The sequence below is a fragment of the Schistocerca cancellata genome, chromosome 2, assembly GCF_023864275.1.
Source record: "Schistocerca cancellata isolate TAMUIC-IGC-003103 chromosome 2, iqSchCanc2.1, whole genome shotgun sequence".
Classification (NCBI taxonomy): domain Eukaryota; kingdom Metazoa; phylum Arthropoda; class Insecta; order Orthoptera; family Acrididae; genus Schistocerca; species Schistocerca cancellata.
In genome coordinates, this window is record NC_064627.1 from 1099925799 (window position 1) to 1099942698 (window position 16900).

The following is a 16900-nucleotide window of genomic DNA, read 5'->3' on the forward strand; positions in this document are numbered from 1 at the left end:
AAACAATCACCTCCTTAGCAGCAGGCAGTGCGCGCCTAGCGGCAGCTCTACATGAAGGTACCAATAGCCCAGGAAGGCCGCCGACCGCGGGAATTCGCGCCGCCTCAATCCCGCCAGCCTACACGAGACTTCCAGAGCACCCTGGAAGACATAGAGGGACTGGAGTAACTGGCATGCGACGTGTCACAGGGCTCGTTGGTCTAGGGGTATGATTCCTGCTTAGGGTGCAGGAGGTCCCGGGTTCAAATACCGGTCGAGCCCTAGCGTTTTGTGCAAACTGATCGCACGTCAGTGGCTGAGTCAGCGCAAAAAGCTCGCCGCCAATATCAAATGAATTTCTTATTTGATGTGAGCAATTGACACTCTGGTCCGACGCGTGAAGGCAGTTACGAAGGTTTCGGGTACAGATGGTAGCAGATGCATGTTAGTAAGTCTCGCTTAAAGTGATGAAAAAGTGTTTCCGCCCGGGATCGAACCGGGGACCTTCTGCGTGTTAGGCAGACGTGATAACCGCTACACCACGGAAACTGCTTATGTGCACCTTACTTCATAGACAACTTGTAGTGATGTTGCCATCGTAACTAAAAAATTCAATAAATTTGGTACTTGCAAAACGAAGGGACATGCAGCAGATCCACACACGACGAGGCTCACTGGAGTACAATACGACATAGGCAGGAAAATACTGTTCCCGCCCGGGATCGAACCCGGGACCTTCTGCGTGTGAAGCAGACGTGATAACCGCTACACTACGGAAACGACGGACACGCTCAGTCCATCCATGTGCACTCGAATACGCCTCAGCCTTTCTCTCGGCCGCGCATGCACACACCATAGTTCTTTTGACAGCCTGAAACCCATCGCAGCCGAGGGCTCAAGAAGTCTTCAGGGTGCCCGAGAGGGTGTCTGCCGTAGCACCCCTAACGAGATAGCGGCGTTTCGCGTAGTCGTTATTGCAAGTCACATCAGCAAAAACAATCACCTCCTTAGCAGCAGGCAGTGCGCGCCTAGCGGCAGCTCTACATGAAGGTACCAATAGCCCAGGAAGGCCGCCGACCGCGGGAATTCGCGCCGCCTCCATCCCGCCAGCCTACACGAGACTTCCAGAGCACCCTGGAAGACATCGAGGGACTGGAGTAACTGGCATGCGACGTGTCACAGGGCTCGTTGGTCTAGGGGTATGATTCCTGCTTAGGGTGCAGGAGGTCCCGGGTTCAAATACCGGTCGAGCCCTAGCGTTTTGTGCAAACTGATCGCACGTCAGTGGCTGAGTCAGCGCAAAAAGCTCGCCGCCAATATCAAATGAATTTCTTATTTGATGTGAGCAATTGACACTCTGGTCCGACGCGTGAAGGCAGTTACGAAGGTTTCGGGTACAGATGGTAGCAGATGCATGTTAGTAAGTCTCGCTTAAAGTGATGAAAAAGTGTTTCCGCCCTGGATCGAACCGGGGACCTTCTGCGTGTTAGGCAGACGTGATAACCGCTACACCACGGAAACTGCTTATGTGCACTTTACTTCATAGACAACTTGTAGTGATGTTGCCATCGTAACTAAAAAATTCAATAAATGTGGTACTTGCAAAACGAAGGGACATGCAGCAGATGCACACACGACGAGGCTCACTGGAGTACAATACGACATAGGCAGGAAAATACTGTTCCCGACCGGGATCGAACCGGGGACCTTCTGCGTGTGAAGCAGACGTGATAACCGCTACACTACGGAAACGACGGACACGCTCAGTCCATCCTTGTGCACTCGAATACGCCTCAGCCTTTCTCTCGTCCGCGCATGCACACACCATAGTTCTTTTGACAGCCTGAAACCCATCGCAGCCGAGGGCTCAAGAAGTCTTCAGGGTGCCCGAGAGGGTGTCTGCCGTAGCACCCCTAACGAGATAGCGGCGTTTCGCGTAGTCGTTATTGCAAGTCACATCAGCAAAAACAATCACCTCCTTAGCAGCAGGCAGTGCGCGCCTAGCGGCAGCTCTACATGAAGGTACCAATAGCCCAGGAAGGCCGCCGACCGCGGGAATTCGCGCCGCCTCCATCCCGCCAGCCTACACGAGACTTCCAGAGCACCCTGGAAGACATCGAGGGACTGGAGTAACTGGCATGCGACGTGTCACAGGGCTCGTTGGTCTAGGGGTATGATTCCTGCTTAGGGTGCAGGAGGTCCCGGGTTCAAATACCGGTCGAGCCCTAGCGTTTTGTGCAAACTGATCGCACGTCAGTGGCTGAGTCAGCGCAAAAAGCTCGCCGCCAATATCAAATGAATTTCTTATTTGATGTGAGCAATTGACACTCCTGTCCGACGCGTGAAGGCAGTTACGAAGGTTTCGGGTACAGGTGGTAGCAGATGCATGTTAGTTAGTCTCGCTTAAAGTGATGAAAAAGTGTTTCCGCCCGGGATCGAACCGGGGACCTTCTGCGTGTTAGGCAGACGTGATAACCGCTACACCACGGAAACTGCTTATGTGCACCTTACTTCATAGACAACTTGTAGTGATGTTGCCATCGTAACTAAAAAATTCAATAAATGTGGTACTTGCAAAACGAAGGGACATGCAGCAGATCCACACACGACGAGGCTCACTGGAGTACAATACGACATAGGCAGGAAAATACTGTTCCCGCCCGGGATCGAACCGGGGACCTTCTGCGTGTGAAGCAGACGTGATAACCGCTACACTACGGAAACGACGGACACCCTCAGTCCCTCCTTGTGCACTCGAATACGCCTCAGCCTTTCTCTCGTCCGCGCATGCACACACCATAGTTCTTTTGACAGCCTGAAACCCATCGCAGCCGAGGGCTCAAGAAGTCTTCGGGGTGCCCGAGAGGGTGTCTGCCGTAGCACCCCTAACGAGATAGCGGCGTTTCGCGCAGTCGTTATTGCAAGTCACATCAGCAAAAACAATCACCTCCTTAGCAGCAGGCAGTGCGCGCCCAGCGGCAGCTCTACATGAAGGTACCAATAGCCCAGGAAGGCCGCCGACCGCGGGAATTAGCGCCGCCTCCATCCCGCCAGCCAACACGAGACTTCCAGAGCAGCCTGGAAGACATCGAGGGACTGGAGTAACTGGCATGCAACGTGTCACAGGGCTCGTTGGTCTAGGGGTATGATTCCTGCTTAGGGTGCAGGAGGTCCCGGGTTCAAATCCCGGACGAGCCCTAGCGTTTTGTGCAAACTGATCGCACGTCAGTGGCTGAGTCAGCGCAAAAAGCTCGCCGCCAATATCAAATGAATTTCTTATTTGATGTGAGCAATTGACACTCTGGTCCGACGCGTGAAGGCAGTTACGAAGGTTTCGGGTACAGGTGGTAGCAGATGCATGTTAGTAAGTCTCGCTTAAAGTGATGAAAAAGTGTTTCCGCCCGGGATCGAACCGGGGACCTTCTGCGTGTTAGGCAGACGTGATAACCGCTACACCACGGAAACTGCTTATGTGCACCTTACTTCATAGACAACTTGTAGTGATGTTGCCATCGTAACTAAAAAATTCAATAAATGTGGTACTTGCAAAACGAAGGGACATGCAGCAGATCCACACACGACGAGGCTCACTGGAGTACAATACGACATAGGCAGGAAAATACTGTTCCCGCCCGGGATCGAACCCGGGACCTTCTGCGTGTGAAGCAGACGTGATAACCGCTACACTACGGAAACGACGGACACGCTCAGTCCATCCTTGTGCACTCGAATACGCCTCAGCCTTTCTCTCGTCCGCGCATGCACACACCATAGTTCTTTTGACAGCCTGAAACCCATCGCAGCCGAGGGCTCAAGAAGTCTTCAGGGTGCCCGAGAGGGTGTCTGCCGTAGCACCCCTAACGAGATAGCGGCGTTTCGCGTAGTCGTTATTGCAAGTCACATCAGCAAAAACAATCACCTCCTTAGCAGCAGGCAGTGCGCGCCTAGCGGCAGCTCTACATGAAGGTACCAATAGCCCAGGAAGGCCGCCGACCGCGGGAATTCGCGCCGCCTCCATCCCGCCAGCCTACACGAGACTTCCAGAGCACCCTGGAAGACATCGAGGGACTGGAGTAACTGGCATGCGACGTGTCACAGGGCTCGTTGGTCTAGGGGTATGATTCCTGCTTAGGGTGCAGGAGGTCCCGGGTTCAAATACCGGTCGAGCCCTAGCGTTTTGTGCAAACTGATCGCACGTCAGTGGCTGAGTCAGCGCAAAAAGCTCGCCGCCAATATCAAATGAATTTCTTATTTGATGTGAGCAATTGACACTCTGGTCCGACGCGTGAAGGCAGTTACGAAGGTTTCGGGTACAGATGGTAGCAGATGCATGTTAGTAAGTCTCGCTTAAAGTGATGAAAAAGTGTTTCCGCCCGGGATCGAACCGGGGACCTTCTGCGTGTTAGGCAGACGTGATAACCGCTACACCACGGAAACTGCTTATGTGCACCTTACTTCATAGACAACTTGTAGTGATGTTGCCATCGTAACTAAAAAATTCAATAAATGTGGTACTTGCAAAACGAAGGGACATGCAGCAGATCCACACACGACGAGGCTCACTGGAGTACAATACGACATAGGCAGGAAAATACTGTTCCCGCCCGGGATCGAACCGGGGACCTTCTGCGTGTGAAGCAGACGTGATAACCGCTACACTACGGAAACGACGGACACGCTCAGTCCCTCCTTGTGCACTCGAATACGCCTCAGCCTTTCTCTCGTCCGCGCATGCACACACCATAGTTCTTTTGACAGCCTGAAACCCATCGCAGCCGAGGGCTCAAGAAGTCTTCAGGGTGCCCGAGAGGGTGTCTGCCGTAGCACCCCTAACGAGATAGCGGCGTTTCGCGTAGTCGTTATTGCAAGTCACATCAGCAAAAACAATCACCTCCTTAGCAGCAGGCAGTGCGCGCCTAGCGGCAGCTCTACATGAAGGTACCAATAGCCCAGGAAGGCCGCCGACCGCGGGAATTCGCGCCGCCTCCATCCCGCCAGCCTACACGAGACTTCCAGAGCACCCTGGAAGACATCGAGGGACTGGAGTAACTGGCATGCGACGTGTCACAGGGCTCGTTGGTCTAGGGGTATGATTCCTGCTTAGGGTGCAGGAGGTCCCGGGTTCAAATACCGGTCGAGCCCTAGCGTTTTGTGCAAACTGATCGCACGTCAGTGGCTGAGTCAGCGCAAAAAGCTCGCCGCCAATATCAAATGAATTTCTTATTTGATGTGAGCAATTGACACTCTGGTCCGACGCGTGAAGGCAGTTACGAAGGTTTCGGGTACAGATGGTAGCAGATGCATGTTAGTAAGTCTCGCTTAAAGTGATGAAAAAGTGTTTCCGCCCGGGATCGAACCGGGGACCTTCTGCGTGTTAGGCAGACGTGATAACCGCTACACCACGGAAACTGCTTATGTGCACCTTACTTCATAGACAACTTGTAGTGATGTTGCCATCGTAACTAAAAAATTCAATAAATGTGGTACTTGCAAAACGAAGGGACATGCAGCAGATCCACACACGACGAGGCTCACTGGAGTACAATACGACATAGGCAGGAAAATACTGTTCCCGCCCGGGATCGAACCGGGGACCTTCTGCGTGTGAAGCAGACGTGATAACCGCTACACTACGGAAACGACGGACACGCTCAGTCCCTCCTTGTGCACTCGAATACGCCTCAGCCTTTCTCTCGTCCGCGCATGCACACACCATAGTTCTTTTGACAGCCTGAAACCCATCGCAGCCGAGGGCTCAAGAAGTCTTCAGGGTGCCCGAGAGGGTGTCTGCCGTAGCACCCCTAACGAGATAGCGGCGTTTCGCGTAGTCGTTATTGCAAGTCACATCAGCAAAAACAATCACCTCCTTAGCAGCAGGCAGTGCGCGCCTAGCGGCAGCTCTACATGAAGGTACCAATAGCCCAGGAAGGCCGCCGACCGCGGGAATTCGCGCCGCCTCCATCCCGCCAGCCTACACGAGACTTCCAGAGCACCCTGGAAGACATCGAGGGACTGGAGTAACTGGCATGCGACGTGTCACACGGCTCGTTGGTCTAGGGGTATGATTCCTGCTTAGGGTGCAGGAGGTCCCGGGTTCAAATACCGGTCGAGCCCTAGCGTTTTGTGCAAACTGATCGCACGTCAGTGGCTGAGTCAGCGCAAAAAGCTCGCCGCCAATATCAAATGAATTTCTTATTTGATGTGAGCAATTGACACTCTGGTCCGACGCGTGAAGGCAGTTACGAAGGTTTCGGGTACAGATGGTAGCAGATGCATGTTAGTAAGTCTCGCTTAAAGTGATGAAAAAGTTTTTCCGCCCGGGATCGAACCGGGGACCTTCTGCGTGTTAGGCAGACGTGATAACCGCTACACCACGGAAACTGCTTATGTGCACCTTACTTCATAGACAACTTGTAGTGATGTTGCCATCGTAACTAAAAAATTCAATAAATGTGGTACTTGCAAAACGAAGGGACATGCAGCAGATCCACACACGACGAGGCTCACTGGAGTACAATACGACATAGGCAGGAAAATACTGTTCCCTCCCGGGATCGAACCGGGGACCTTCTGCGTGTGAAGCAGACGTGATAACCGCTACACTACGGAAACGACGGACACGCTCAGTCCCTCCTTGTGCACTCGAATACGCCTCAGCCTTTCTCTCGTCCGCGCATGCACACACCATAGTTCTTTTGACAGCCTGAAACCCATCGCAGCCGAGGGCTCAAGAAGTCTTCGGGGTGCCCGAGAGGGTGTCTGCCGTAGCACCCCTAACGAGGTAGCGGCGTTTCGCGCAGTCGTTATTGCAAGTCACATCAGCAAAAACAATCACCTCCTTAGCAGCAGGCAGTGCGCGCCCAGCGGCAGCTCTACATGAAGGTACCAATAGCCCAGGAAGGCCGCCGACCGCGGGAATTCGCGCCGCCTCCATCCCGCCAGCTTACACGAGACTTCCAGAGCACCCTGGAAGACATCGAGGGACTGGAGCAACTGGCATGCGACGTGTCACAGGGCTCGTTGGTCAAGGGGTATGATTCCTGCTTATTGTGCAGGAGGTCCCGGGTTCAAATCCCGGACGAGCCCTAGCGTTTTGTGCAAACTGATCGCACGTCAGTGGCTGAGTCAGCGCAAAAAGCTCGCCGCCAATATCAAATGAATTTCTTATTTGATGTGAGCAATTGACACTCTGGTCCGACGCGTGAAGGCAGTTACGAAGGTTTCGGGTACAGATGGTAGCAGATGCATGTTAGTAAGTCTCGCTTAAAGTGATGAAAAAGTGTTTCCGCCCGGGATCGAACCGGGGACCTTCTGCGTGTTAGGCAGACGTGATAACCGCTACACCACGGAAACTGCTTATGTGCACCTTACTTCATAGACAACTTGTAGTGATGTTGCCATCGTAACTAAAAAATTCAATAAATGTGGTACTTGCAAAACGAAGGGACATGCAGCAGATCCACACACGACGAGGCTCACTGGAGTACAATACGACATAGGCAGGAAAATACTGTTCCCGCCCGGGATCGAACCGGGGACCTTCTGCGTGTGAAGCGGACGTGATAATCGCTACACTACGGAAACGACGGACACGCTCAGTCCCTCCTTGTGCACTCGAATACGCCTCAGCCTTTCTCTCGTCCGCGCATGCACACACCATAGTTCTTTTGACAGCCTGAAACCCATCGCAGCCGAGGGCTCAAGAAGTCTTCGGGGTGCCCGAGAGGGTGTCTGCCGTAGCACCCCTAACGAGATAGCGGCGTTTCGCGCAGTCGTTATTGCAAGTCACATCAGCAAAAACAATCACCTCCTTAGCAGCAGGCAGTGCGCGCCCAGCGGCAGCTCTACATGAAGGTACCAATAGCCCAGGAAGGCCGCCGACCGCGGGAATTCGCGCCGCCTCCATCCCGCCAGCCTACACGAGACTTCCAGAGCACCCTGGAAGACATCGAGGGACTGGAGTAACTGGCATGCGACGTGTCACAGGGCTCGTTGGTCTAGGGGTATGATTCCTGCTTAGGGTGCAGGAGGTCCCGGGTTCAAATCCCGGACGAGCCCTAGCGTTTTGTGCAAACTGATCGCACGTCAGTGGCTGAGTCAGCGCAAAAAGCTCGCCGCCAATATCAAATGAATTTCTTATTTGATGTGAGCAATTGACACTCTGGTCCGACGCGTGAAGGCAGTTACGAAGGTTTCGGGTACAGATGGTAGCAGATGCATGTTAGTAAGTCTCGCTTAAAGTGATGAAAAAGTTTTTCCGCCCGGGATCGAACCGGGGACCTTCTGCGTGTTAGGCAGACGTGATAACCGCTACACCACGGAAACTGCTTATGTGCACCTTACTTCATAGACAACTTGTAGTGATGTTGCCATCGTAACTAAAAAATTCAATAAATGTGGTACTTGCAAAACGAAGGGACATGCAGCAGATCCACACACGACGAGGCTCACTGGAGTACAATACGACATAGGCAGGAAAATACTGTTCCCGCCCGGGATCGAACCGGGTACCTTCTGCGTGTGAAGCAGACGTGATAACCGCTACACTACGGAAACGACGGACACGCTCAGTCCCTCCTTGTGCACTCGAATACGCCTCAGCCTTTCTCTCGTCCGCGCATGCACACACCATAGTTCTTTTGACAGCCTGAAACCCATCGCAGCCGAGGGCTCAAGAAGTCTTCGGGGTGCCCGAGAGGGTGTCTGCCGTAGCACCCCTAACGAGATAGCGGCGTTTCGCGCAGTCGTTATTGCAAGTCACATCAGCAAAAACAATCACCTCCTTAGCAGCAGGCAGTGCGCGCCCAGCGGCAGCTCTACATGAAGGTACCAATAGCCCAGGAAGGCCGCCGACCGCGGGAATTCGCGCCGCCTCCATCCCGCCAGCCTACACGAGACTTCCAGAGCACCCTGGAAGACATCGAGGGACTGGAGTAACTGGCATGCGACGTGTCACAGGGCTCGTTGGTCTAGGGGTATGATTCCTGCTTAGGGTGCAGGAGGTCCCGGGTTCAAATCCCGGACGAGCCCTAGCGTTTTGTGCAAACTGATCGCACGTCAGTGGCTGAGTCAGCGCAAAAAGCTCGCCGCCAATATCAAATGAATTTCTTATTTGATGTGAGCAATTGACACTCTGGTCCGACGCGTGAAGGCAGTTACGAAGGTTTCGGGTACAGATGGTAGCAGATGCATGTTAGTAAGTCTCGCTTAAAGTGATGAAAAAGTGTTTCCGCCCGGGATCGAACCGGGGACCTTCTGCGTGTTAGGCAGACGTGATAACCGCTACACCACGGAAACTGCTTATGTGCACCTTACTTCATAGACAACTTGTAGTGATGTTGCCATCGTAACTAAAAAATTCAATAAATGTGGTACTTGCAAAACGAAGGGACATGCAGCAGATGCACACACGACGAGGCTCACTGGAGTACAATACGACATAGGCAGGAAAACACTGTTCCCGACCGGGATCGAACCGGGGACCTTCTGCGTGTGAAGCAGACGTGATAACCGCTACACTACGGAAACGACGGACACGCTCAGTCCATCCTTGTGCACTCGAATACGCCTCAGCCTTTCTCTCGTCCGCGCATGCACACACCATAGTTCTTTTGACAGCCTGAAACCCATCGCAGCCGAGGGCTCAAGAAGTCTTCGGGGTGCCCGAGAGGGTGTCTGCCGTAGCACCCCTAACGAGGTAGCGGCGTTTCGCGCAGTCGTTATTGCAAGTCACATCAGCAAAAACAATCACCTCCTTAGCAGCAGGCAGTGCGCGCCCAGCGGCAGCTCTACATGAAGGTACCAATAGCCCAGGAAGGCCGCCGACCGCGGGAATTCGCGCCGCCTCCATCCCGCCAGCCTACACGAGACTTCCAGAGCACCCTGGAAGACATCGAGGGACTGGAGTAACTGGCATGCGACGTGTCACAGGGCTCGTTGGTCTAGGGGTATGATTCCTGCTTAGGGTGCAGGAGGTCCCGGGTTCAAATCCCGGACGAGCCCTAGCGTTTTGTGCAAACTGATCGCACGTCAGTGGCTGAGTCAGCGCAAAAAGCTCGCCGCCAATATCAAATGAATTTCTTATTTGATGTGAGCAATTGACACTCTGGTCCGACGCGTGAAGGCAGTTACGAAGGTTTCGGGTACAGATGGTAGCAGATGCATGTTAGTAAGTCTCGCTTAAAGTGATGAAAAAGTGTTTCCGCCCGGGATCGAACCGGGGACCTTCTGCGTGTTAGGCAGACGTGATAACCGCTACACCACGGAAACTGCTTATGTGCACCTTACTTCATAGACAACTTGTAGTGATGTTGCCATCGTAACTAAAAAATTCAATAAATGTGGTACTTGCAAAACGAAGGGACATGCAGCAGATCCACACACGACGAGGCTCACTGGAGTACAATACGACATAGGCAGGAAAATACTGTTCCCGCCCGGGATCGAACCGGGGACCTTCTGCGTGTGAAGCAGACGTGATAACCGCTACACTACGGAAACGACGGACACGCTCAGTCCCTCCTTGTGCACTCGAATACGCCTCAGCCTTTCTCTCGTCCGCGCATGCACACACCATAGTTCTTTTGACAGCCTGAAACCCATCGCAGCCGAGGGCTCAAGAAGTCTTCGGGGTGCCCGAGAGGGTGTCTGCCGTAGCACCCCTAACGAGATAGCGGCGTTTCGCGCAGTCGTTATTGCAAGTCACATCAGCAAAAACAATCACCTCCTTAGCAGCAGGCAGTGCGCGCCCAGCGGCAGCTCTACATGAAGGTACCAATAGCCCAGGAAGGCCGCCGACCGCGGGAATTCGCGCCGCCTCCATCCCGCCAGCCTACACGAGACTTCCAGAGCACCCTGGAAGACATCGAGGGACTGGAGTAACTGGCATGCGACGTGTCACAGGGCTCGTTGGTCTAGGGGTATGATTCCTGCTTAGGGTGCAGGAGGTCCCGGGTTCAAATCCCGGACGAGCCCTAGCGTTTTGTGCAAACTGATCGCACGTCAGTGGCTGAGTCAGCGCAAAAAGCTCGCCGCCAATATCAAATGAATTTCTTATTTGATGTGAGCAATTGACACTCTGGTCCGACGCGTGAAGGCAGTTACGAAGGTTTCGGGTACAGATGGTAGCAGATGCATGTTAGTAAGTCTCGCTTAAAGTGATGAAAAAGTGTTTCCGCCCGGGATCGAACCGGGGACCTTCTGCGTGTTAGGCAGACGTGATAACCGCTACACCACGGAAACTGCTTATGTGCACCTTACTTCATAGACAACTTGTAGTGATGTTGCCATCGTAACTAAAAAATTCAATAAATGTGGTACTTGCAAAACGAAGGGACATGCAGCAGATCCACACACGACGAGGCTCACTGGAGTACAATACGACATAGGCAGGAAAATACTGTTCCCGCCCGGGATCGAACCGGGGACCTTCTGCGTGTGAAGCAGACGTGATAACCGCTACACTACGGAAACGACGGACACGCTCCGTCCCTCCTTGTGCACTCGAATACGCCTCAGCCTTTCTCTCGTCCGCGCATGCACACACCATAGTTCTTTTGACAGCCTGAAACCCATCGCAGCCGAGGGCTCAAGAAGTCTTCGGGGTGCCCGAGAGGGTGTCTGCCGTAGCACCCCTAACGAGATAGCGGCGTTTCGCGCAGTCGTTATTGCAAGTCACATCAGCAAAAACAATCACCTCCTTAGCAGCAGGCAGTGCGCGCCCAGCGGCAGCTCTACATGAAGGTACCAATAGCCCAGGAAGGCCGCCGACCGCGGGAATTCGCGCCGCCTCCATCCCGCCAGCCTACACGAGACTTCCAGAGCACCCTGGAAGACATCGAGGGACTGGAGTAACTGGCATGCGACGTGTCACAGGGCTCGTTGGTCTAGGGGTATGATTCCTGCTTAGGGTGCAGGAGGTCCCGGGTTCAAATCCCGGACGAGCCCTAGCGTTTTGTGCAAACTGATCGCACGTCAGTGGCTGAGTCAGCGCAAAAAGCTCGCCGCCAATATCAAATGAATTTCTTATTTGATGTGAGCAATTGACACTCTGGTCCGACGCGTGAAGGCAGTTACGAAGGTTTCGGGTACAGATGGTAGCAGATGCATGTTAGTAAGTCTCGCTTAAAGTGATGAAAAAGTGTTTCCGCCCGGGATCGAACCGGGGACCTTCTGCGTGTTAGGCAGACGTGATAACCGCTACACCACGGAAACTGCTTATGTGCACCTTACTTCATAGACAACTTGTAGTGATGTTGCCATCGTAACTAAAAAATTCAATAAATGTGGTACTTGCAAAACGAAGGGACATGCAGCAGATCCACACACGACGAGGCTCACTGGAGTACAATACGACATAGGCAGGAAAATACTGTTCCCGCCCGGGATCGAACCGGGGACCTTCTGCGTGTGAAGCAGACGTGATAACCGCTACACTACGGAAACGACGGACACGCTCAGTCCCTCCTTGTGCACTCGAATACGCCTCAGCCTTTCTCTCGTCCGCGCATGCACACACCATAGTTCTTTTGACAGCCTGAAACCCATCGCAGCCGAGGGCTCAAGAAGTCTTCGGGGTGCCCGAGAGGGTGTCTGCCGTAGCACCCCTAACGAGATAGCGGCGTTTCGCGCAGTCGTTATTGCAAGTCACATCAGCAAAAACAATCACCTCCTTAGCAGCAGGCAGTGCGCGCCCAGCGGCAGCTCTACATGAAGGTACCAATAGCCCAGGAAGGCCGCCGACCGCGGGAATTCGCGCCGCCTCCATCCCGCCAGCCTACACGAGACTTCCAGAGCACCCTGGAAGACATCGAGGGACTGGAGTAACTGGCATGCGACGTGTCACAGGGCTCGTTGGTCTAGGGGTATGATTCCTGCTTAGGGTGCAGGAGGTCCCGGGTTCAAATCCCGGACGAGCCCTAGCGTTTTGTGCAAACTGATCGCACGTCAGTGGCTGAGTCAGCGCAAAAAGCTCGCCGCCAATATCAAATGAATTTCTTATTTGATGTGAGCAATTGACACTCTGGTCCGACGCGTGAAGGCAGTTACGAAGGTTTCGGGTACAGATGGTAGCAGATGCATGTTAGTAAGTCTCGCTTAAAGTGATGAAAAAGTGTTTCCGCCCGGGATCGAACCGGGGACCTTCTGCGTGTTAGGCAGACGTGATAACCGCTACACCACGGAAACTGCTTATGTGCACCTTACTTCATAGACAACTTGTAGTGATGTTGCCATCGTAACTAAAAAATTCAATAAATGTGGTACTTGCAAAACGAAGGGACATGCAGCAGATCCACACACGACGAGGCTCACTGGAGTACAATACGAGATAGGCAGGAAAATACTGTTCCCGCCCGGGATCGAACCGGGGACCTTCTGCGTGTGAAGCAGACGTGATAACCGCTACACTACGGAAACGACGGACACGCTCAGTCCCTCCTTGTGCACTCGAATACGCCTCAGCCTTTCTCTCGTCCGCGCATGCACACACCATAGTTCTTTTGACAGCCTGAAACCCATCGCAGCCGAGGGCTCAAGAAGTCTTCGGGGTGCCCGAGAGGGTGTCTGCCGTAGCACCCCTAACGAGATAGCGGCGTTTCGCGCAGTCGTTATTGCAAGTCACATCAGCAAAAACAATCACCTCCTTAGCAGCAGGCAGTGCGCGCCCAGCGGCAGCTCTACATGAAGGTACCAATAGCCCAGGAAGGCCGCCGACCGCGGGAATTCGCGCCGCCTCCATCCCGCCAGCCTACACGAGACTTCCAGAGCACCCTGGAAGACATCGAGGGACTGGAGTAACTGGCATGCGACGTGTCACAGGGCTCGTTGGTCTAGGGGTATGATTCCTGCTTAGGGTGCAGGAGGTCCCGGGTTCAAATCCCGGACGAGCCCTAGCGTTTTGTGCAAACTGATCGCACGTCAGTGGCTGAGTCAGCGCAAAAAGCTCGCCGCCAATATCAAATGAATTTCTTATTTGATGTGAGCAATTGACACTCTGGTCCGACGCGTGAAGGCAGTTACGAAGGTTTCGGGTACAGATGGTAGCAGATGCATGTTAGTAAGTCTCGCTTAAAGTGATGAAAAAGTGTTTCCGCCCGGGATCGAACCGGGGACCTTCTGCGTGTTAGGCAGACGTGATAACCGCTACACCACGGAAACTGCTTATGTGCACCTTACTTCATAGACAACTTGTAGTGATGTTGCCATCGTAACTAAAAAATTCAATAAATGTGGTACTTGCAAAACGAAGGGACATGCAGCAGATCCACACACGACGAGGCTCACTGGAGTACAATACGAGATAGGCAGGAAAATACTGTTCCCGCCCGGGATCGAACCGGGGACCTTCTGCGTGTGAAGCAGACGTGATAACCGCTACACTACGGAAACGACGGACACGCTCAGTCCCTCCTTGTGCACTCGAATACGCCTCAGCCTTTCTCTCGTCCGCGCATGCACACACCATAGTTCTTTTGACAGCCTGAAACCCATCGCAGCCGAGGGCTCAAGAAGTCTTCGGGGTGCCCGAGAGGGTGTCTGCCGTAGCACCCCTAACGAGATAGCGGCGTTTCGCGCAGTCGTTATTGCAAGTCACATCAGCAAAAACAATCACCTCCTTAGCAGCAGGCAGTGCGCGCCCAGCGGCAGCTCTACATGAAGGTACCAATAGCCCAGGAAGGCCGCCGACCGCGGGAATTCGCGCCGCCTCCATCCCGCCAGCCTACACGAGACTTCCAGAGCACCCTGGAAGACATCGAGGGACTGGAGTAACTGGCATGCGACGTGTCACAGGGCTCGTTGGTCTAGGGGTATGATTCCTGCTTAGGGTGCAGGAGGTCCCGGGTTCAAATCCCGGACGAGCCCTAGCGTTTTGTGCAAACTGATCGCACGTCAGTGGCTGAGTCAGCGCAAAAAGCTCGCCGCCAATATCAAATGAATTTCTTATTTGATGTGAGCAATTGACACTCTGGTCCGACGCGTGAAAGCAGTTACGAAGGTTTCGGGTACAGATGGTAGCAGATGCATGTTAGTAAGTCTCGCTTAAAGTGATGAAAAAGTGTTTCCGCCCGGGATCGAACCGGGGACCTTCTGCGTGTTAGGCAGACGTGATAACCGCTACACCACGGAAACTGCTTATGTGCACCTTACTTCATAGACAACTTGTAGTGATGTTGCCATCGTAACTAAAAAATTCAATAAATGTGGTACTTGCAAAACGAAGGGACATGCAGCAGATCCACACACGACGAGGCTCACTGGAGTACAATACGACATAGGCAGGAAAATACTGTTCCCGCCCGGGATCGAACCGGGGACCTTCTGCGTGTGAAGCAGACGTGATAACCGCTACACTACGGAAACGACGGACACGCTCAGTCCCTCCTTGTGCACTCGAATACGCCTCAGCCTTTCTCTCGTCCGCGCATGCACACACCATAGTTCTTTTGACAGCCTGAAACCCATCGCAGCCGAGGGCTCAAGAAGTCTTCGGGGTGCCCGAGAGGGTGTCTGCCGTAGCACCCCTAACGAGATAGCGGCGTTTCGCGCAGTCGTTATTGCAAGTCACATCAGCAAAAACAATCACCTCCTTAGCAGCAGGCAGTGCGCGCCCAGCGGCAAACTGATCGCACGTCAGTGGCTGAGTCAGCGCAAAAAGCTCGCCGCCAATATCAAATGAATTTCTTATTTGATGTGAGCAATTGACACTCTGGTCCGACGCGTGAAGGCAGTTACGAAGGTTTCGGGTACAGATGGTAGCAGATGCATGTTAGTAAGTCTCGCTTAAAGTGATGAAAAAGTGTTTCCGCCCGGGATCGAACCGGGGACCTTCTGCGTGTTAGGCAGACGTGATAACCGCTACACCACGGAAACTGCTTATGTGCACCTTACTTCATAGACAACTTGTAGTGATGTTGCCATCGTAACTAAAAAATTCAATAAATGTGGTACTTGCAAAACGAAGGGACATGCAGCAGATCCACACACGACGAGGCTCACTGGAGTACAATACGAGATAGGCAGGAAAATACTGTTCCCGCCCGGGATCGAACCGGGGACCTTCTGCGTGTGAAGCAGACGTGATAACCGCTACACTACGGAAACGACGGACACGCTCAGTCCCTCCTTGTGCACTCGAATACGCCTCAGCCTTTCTCTCGTCCGCGCATGCACACACCATAGTTCTTTTGACAGCCTGAAACCCATCGCAGCCGAGGGCTCAAGAAGTCTTCGGGGTGCCCGAGAGGGTGTCTGCCGTAGCACCCCTAACGAGATAGCGGCGTTTCGCGCAGTCGTTATTGCAAGTCACATCAGCAAAAACAATCACCTCCTTAGCAGCAGGCAGTGCGCGCCCAGCGGCAAACTGATCGCACGTCAGTGGCTGAGTCAGCGCAAAAAGCTCGCCGCCAATATCAAATGAATTTCTTATTTGATGTGAGCAATTGACACTCTGGTCCGACGCGTGAAGGCAGTTACGAAGGTTTCGGGTACAGATGGTAGCAGATGCATGTTAGTAAGTCTCGCTTAAAGTGATGAAAAAGTGTTTCCGCCCGGGATCGAACCGGGGACCTTCTGCGTGTTAGGCAGACGTGATAACCGCTACACCACGGAAACTGCTTATGTGCACCTTACTTCATAGACAACTTGTAGTGATGTTGCCATCGTAACTAAAAAATTCAATAAATGTGGTACTTGCAAAACGAAGGGACATGCAGCAGATCCACACACGACGAGGCTCACTGGAGTACAATACGACATAGGCAGGAAAATACTGTTCCCGCCCGGGATCGAACCGGGGACCTTCTGCGTGTGAAGCAGACGTGATAACCGCTACACTACGGAAACGACGGACACGCTCAGTCCCTCCTTGTGCACTCGAATACGCCTCAGCCTTTCTCTCGTCCGCGCATGCACACACCATAGT

The 16900-nt window shown here is 53.3% G+C and overlaps 46 non-coding genes across 46 annotated transcripts; 10 read left to right on the plus strand and 36 right to left on the minus strand.

Annotated features, from left to right (window-relative positions):
• Window positions 1-455: 455 nt before the first annotated feature.
• On the minus strand, window positions 456-528 carry Trnav-aac (transfer RNA valine (anticodon AAC)). Its single transcript has one exon. It is a non-coding gene; the product is annotated as a tRNA-Val (tRNA).
• A 158-nt stretch (window positions 529-686) lies between these two features.
• On the minus strand, window positions 687-759 carry Trnav-cac (transfer RNA valine (anticodon CAC)). The gene has a single exon. It is a non-coding gene; the product is annotated as a tRNA-Val (tRNA).
• Window positions 760-1427: 668 nt separating this feature from the next.
• Window positions 1428-1500, minus strand: Trnav-aac (transfer RNA valine (anticodon AAC)). Its single transcript has one exon. It is a non-coding gene; the product is annotated as a tRNA-Val (tRNA).
• A 158-nt stretch (window positions 1501-1658) lies between these two features.
• Trnav-cac (transfer RNA valine (anticodon CAC)) lies at window positions 1659-1731 on the minus strand. Its single transcript has one exon. It is a non-coding gene; the product is annotated as a tRNA-Val (tRNA).
• A 668-nt stretch (window positions 1732-2399) lies between these two features.
• Window positions 2400-2472, minus strand: Trnav-aac (transfer RNA valine (anticodon AAC)). Its single transcript has one exon. It is a non-coding gene; the product is annotated as a tRNA-Val (tRNA).
• Window positions 2473-2630: 158 nt separating this feature from the next.
• Window positions 2631-2703, minus strand: Trnav-cac (transfer RNA valine (anticodon CAC)). The gene has a single exon. It is a non-coding gene; the product is annotated as a tRNA-Val (tRNA).
• A 402-nt stretch (window positions 2704-3105) lies between these two features.
• Window positions 3106-3177, plus strand: Trnap-agg (transfer RNA proline (anticodon AGG)). Its single transcript has one exon. It is a non-coding gene; the product is annotated as a tRNA-Pro (tRNA).
• A 194-nt stretch (window positions 3178-3371) lies between these two features.
• On the minus strand, window positions 3372-3444 carry Trnav-aac (transfer RNA valine (anticodon AAC)). Its single transcript has one exon. It is a non-coding gene; the product is annotated as a tRNA-Val (tRNA).
• A 158-nt stretch (window positions 3445-3602) lies between these two features.
• On the minus strand, window positions 3603-3675 carry Trnav-cac (transfer RNA valine (anticodon CAC)). Its single transcript has one exon. It is a non-coding gene; the product is annotated as a tRNA-Val (tRNA).
• A 668-nt stretch (window positions 3676-4343) lies between these two features.
• Window positions 4344-4416, minus strand: Trnav-aac (transfer RNA valine (anticodon AAC)). Its single transcript has one exon. It is a non-coding gene; the product is annotated as a tRNA-Val (tRNA).
• A 158-nt stretch (window positions 4417-4574) lies between these two features.
• Trnav-cac (transfer RNA valine (anticodon CAC)) lies at window positions 4575-4647 on the minus strand. Its single transcript has one exon. It is a non-coding gene; the product is annotated as a tRNA-Val (tRNA).
• Window positions 4648-5315: 668 nt separating this feature from the next.
• On the minus strand, window positions 5316-5388 carry Trnav-aac (transfer RNA valine (anticodon AAC)). The gene has a single exon. It is a non-coding gene; the product is annotated as a tRNA-Val (tRNA).
• A 158-nt stretch (window positions 5389-5546) lies between these two features.
• Window positions 5547-5619, minus strand: Trnav-cac (transfer RNA valine (anticodon CAC)). Its single transcript has one exon. It is a non-coding gene; the product is annotated as a tRNA-Val (tRNA).
• Window positions 5620-6287: 668 nt separating this feature from the next.
• Window positions 6288-6360, minus strand: Trnav-aac (transfer RNA valine (anticodon AAC)). The gene has a single exon. It is a non-coding gene; the product is annotated as a tRNA-Val (tRNA).
• Window positions 6361-6518: 158 nt separating this feature from the next.
• Window positions 6519-6591, minus strand: Trnav-cac (transfer RNA valine (anticodon CAC)). Its single transcript has one exon. It is a non-coding gene; the product is annotated as a tRNA-Val (tRNA).
• A 402-nt stretch (window positions 6592-6993) lies between these two features.
• Window positions 6994-7065, plus strand: Trnan-auu (transfer RNA asparagine (anticodon AUU)). The gene has a single exon. It is a non-coding gene; the product is annotated as a tRNA-Asn (tRNA).
• Window positions 7066-7259: 194 nt separating this feature from the next.
• Trnav-aac (transfer RNA valine (anticodon AAC)) lies at window positions 7260-7332 on the minus strand. The gene has a single exon. It is a non-coding gene; the product is annotated as a tRNA-Val (tRNA).
• Window positions 7333-7490: 158 nt separating this feature from the next.
• On the minus strand, window positions 7491-7563 carry Trnav-cac (transfer RNA valine (anticodon CAC)). The gene has a single exon. It is a non-coding gene; the product is annotated as a tRNA-Val (tRNA).
• A 402-nt stretch (window positions 7564-7965) lies between these two features.
• Window positions 7966-8037, plus strand: Trnap-agg (transfer RNA proline (anticodon AGG)). Its single transcript has one exon. It is a non-coding gene; the product is annotated as a tRNA-Pro (tRNA).
• A 194-nt stretch (window positions 8038-8231) lies between these two features.
• Trnav-aac (transfer RNA valine (anticodon AAC)) lies at window positions 8232-8304 on the minus strand. The gene has a single exon. It is a non-coding gene; the product is annotated as a tRNA-Val (tRNA).
• A 158-nt stretch (window positions 8305-8462) lies between these two features.
• Window positions 8463-8535, minus strand: Trnav-cac (transfer RNA valine (anticodon CAC)). The gene has a single exon. It is a non-coding gene; the product is annotated as a tRNA-Val (tRNA).
• A 402-nt stretch (window positions 8536-8937) lies between these two features.
• Trnap-agg (transfer RNA proline (anticodon AGG)) lies at window positions 8938-9009 on the plus strand. Its single transcript has one exon. It is a non-coding gene; the product is annotated as a tRNA-Pro (tRNA).
• Window positions 9010-9203: 194 nt separating this feature from the next.
• Window positions 9204-9276, minus strand: Trnav-aac (transfer RNA valine (anticodon AAC)). Its single transcript has one exon. It is a non-coding gene; the product is annotated as a tRNA-Val (tRNA).
• A 158-nt stretch (window positions 9277-9434) lies between these two features.
• On the minus strand, window positions 9435-9507 carry Trnav-cac (transfer RNA valine (anticodon CAC)). The gene has a single exon. It is a non-coding gene; the product is annotated as a tRNA-Val (tRNA).
• Window positions 9508-9909: 402 nt separating this feature from the next.
• Window positions 9910-9981, plus strand: Trnap-agg (transfer RNA proline (anticodon AGG)). The gene has a single exon. It is a non-coding gene; the product is annotated as a tRNA-Pro (tRNA).
• Window positions 9982-10175: 194 nt separating this feature from the next.
• Trnav-aac (transfer RNA valine (anticodon AAC)) lies at window positions 10176-10248 on the minus strand. Its single transcript has one exon. It is a non-coding gene; the product is annotated as a tRNA-Val (tRNA).
• A 158-nt stretch (window positions 10249-10406) lies between these two features.
• Trnav-cac (transfer RNA valine (anticodon CAC)) lies at window positions 10407-10479 on the minus strand. The gene has a single exon. It is a non-coding gene; the product is annotated as a tRNA-Val (tRNA).
• Window positions 10480-10881: 402 nt separating this feature from the next.
• On the plus strand, window positions 10882-10953 carry Trnap-agg (transfer RNA proline (anticodon AGG)). The gene has a single exon. It is a non-coding gene; the product is annotated as a tRNA-Pro (tRNA).
• A 194-nt stretch (window positions 10954-11147) lies between these two features.
• Trnav-aac (transfer RNA valine (anticodon AAC)) lies at window positions 11148-11220 on the minus strand. The gene has a single exon. It is a non-coding gene; the product is annotated as a tRNA-Val (tRNA).
• A 158-nt stretch (window positions 11221-11378) lies between these two features.
• On the minus strand, window positions 11379-11451 carry Trnav-cac (transfer RNA valine (anticodon CAC)). Its single transcript has one exon. It is a non-coding gene; the product is annotated as a tRNA-Val (tRNA).
• Window positions 11452-11853: 402 nt separating this feature from the next.
• On the plus strand, window positions 11854-11925 carry Trnap-agg (transfer RNA proline (anticodon AGG)). Its single transcript has one exon. It is a non-coding gene; the product is annotated as a tRNA-Pro (tRNA).
• Window positions 11926-12119: 194 nt separating this feature from the next.
• Window positions 12120-12192, minus strand: Trnav-aac (transfer RNA valine (anticodon AAC)). The gene has a single exon. It is a non-coding gene; the product is annotated as a tRNA-Val (tRNA).
• Window positions 12193-12350: 158 nt separating this feature from the next.
• Window positions 12351-12423, minus strand: Trnav-cac (transfer RNA valine (anticodon CAC)). The gene has a single exon. It is a non-coding gene; the product is annotated as a tRNA-Val (tRNA).
• Window positions 12424-12825: 402 nt separating this feature from the next.
• Window positions 12826-12897, plus strand: Trnap-agg (transfer RNA proline (anticodon AGG)). Its single transcript has one exon. It is a non-coding gene; the product is annotated as a tRNA-Pro (tRNA).
• A 194-nt stretch (window positions 12898-13091) lies between these two features.
• Window positions 13092-13164, minus strand: Trnav-aac (transfer RNA valine (anticodon AAC)). The gene has a single exon. It is a non-coding gene; the product is annotated as a tRNA-Val (tRNA).
• Window positions 13165-13322: 158 nt separating this feature from the next.
• On the minus strand, window positions 13323-13395 carry Trnav-cac (transfer RNA valine (anticodon CAC)). The gene has a single exon. It is a non-coding gene; the product is annotated as a tRNA-Val (tRNA).
• Window positions 13396-13797: 402 nt separating this feature from the next.
• Trnap-agg (transfer RNA proline (anticodon AGG)) lies at window positions 13798-13869 on the plus strand. The gene has a single exon. It is a non-coding gene; the product is annotated as a tRNA-Pro (tRNA).
• Window positions 13870-14063: 194 nt separating this feature from the next.
• Trnav-aac (transfer RNA valine (anticodon AAC)) lies at window positions 14064-14136 on the minus strand. The gene has a single exon. It is a non-coding gene; the product is annotated as a tRNA-Val (tRNA).
• Window positions 14137-14294: 158 nt separating this feature from the next.
• Trnav-cac (transfer RNA valine (anticodon CAC)) lies at window positions 14295-14367 on the minus strand. Its single transcript has one exon. It is a non-coding gene; the product is annotated as a tRNA-Val (tRNA).
• Window positions 14368-14769: 402 nt separating this feature from the next.
• On the plus strand, window positions 14770-14841 carry Trnap-agg (transfer RNA proline (anticodon AGG)). The gene has a single exon. It is a non-coding gene; the product is annotated as a tRNA-Pro (tRNA).
• Window positions 14842-15035: 194 nt separating this feature from the next.
• Trnav-aac (transfer RNA valine (anticodon AAC)) lies at window positions 15036-15108 on the minus strand. The gene has a single exon. It is a non-coding gene; the product is annotated as a tRNA-Val (tRNA).
• Window positions 15109-15266: 158 nt separating this feature from the next.
• Window positions 15267-15339, minus strand: Trnav-cac (transfer RNA valine (anticodon CAC)). The gene has a single exon. It is a non-coding gene; the product is annotated as a tRNA-Val (tRNA).
• A 437-nt stretch (window positions 15340-15776) lies between these two features.
• On the minus strand, window positions 15777-15849 carry Trnav-aac (transfer RNA valine (anticodon AAC)). Its single transcript has one exon. It is a non-coding gene; the product is annotated as a tRNA-Val (tRNA).
• Window positions 15850-16007: 158 nt separating this feature from the next.
• Window positions 16008-16080, minus strand: Trnav-cac (transfer RNA valine (anticodon CAC)). The gene has a single exon. It is a non-coding gene; the product is annotated as a tRNA-Val (tRNA).
• A 437-nt stretch (window positions 16081-16517) lies between these two features.
• Window positions 16518-16590, minus strand: Trnav-aac (transfer RNA valine (anticodon AAC)). Its single transcript has one exon. It is a non-coding gene; the product is annotated as a tRNA-Val (tRNA).
• Window positions 16591-16748: 158 nt separating this feature from the next.
• Trnav-cac (transfer RNA valine (anticodon CAC)) lies at window positions 16749-16821 on the minus strand. Its single transcript has one exon. It is a non-coding gene; the product is annotated as a tRNA-Val (tRNA).
• Between the last annotated feature and the right edge of the window lie 79 nt (window positions 16822-16900).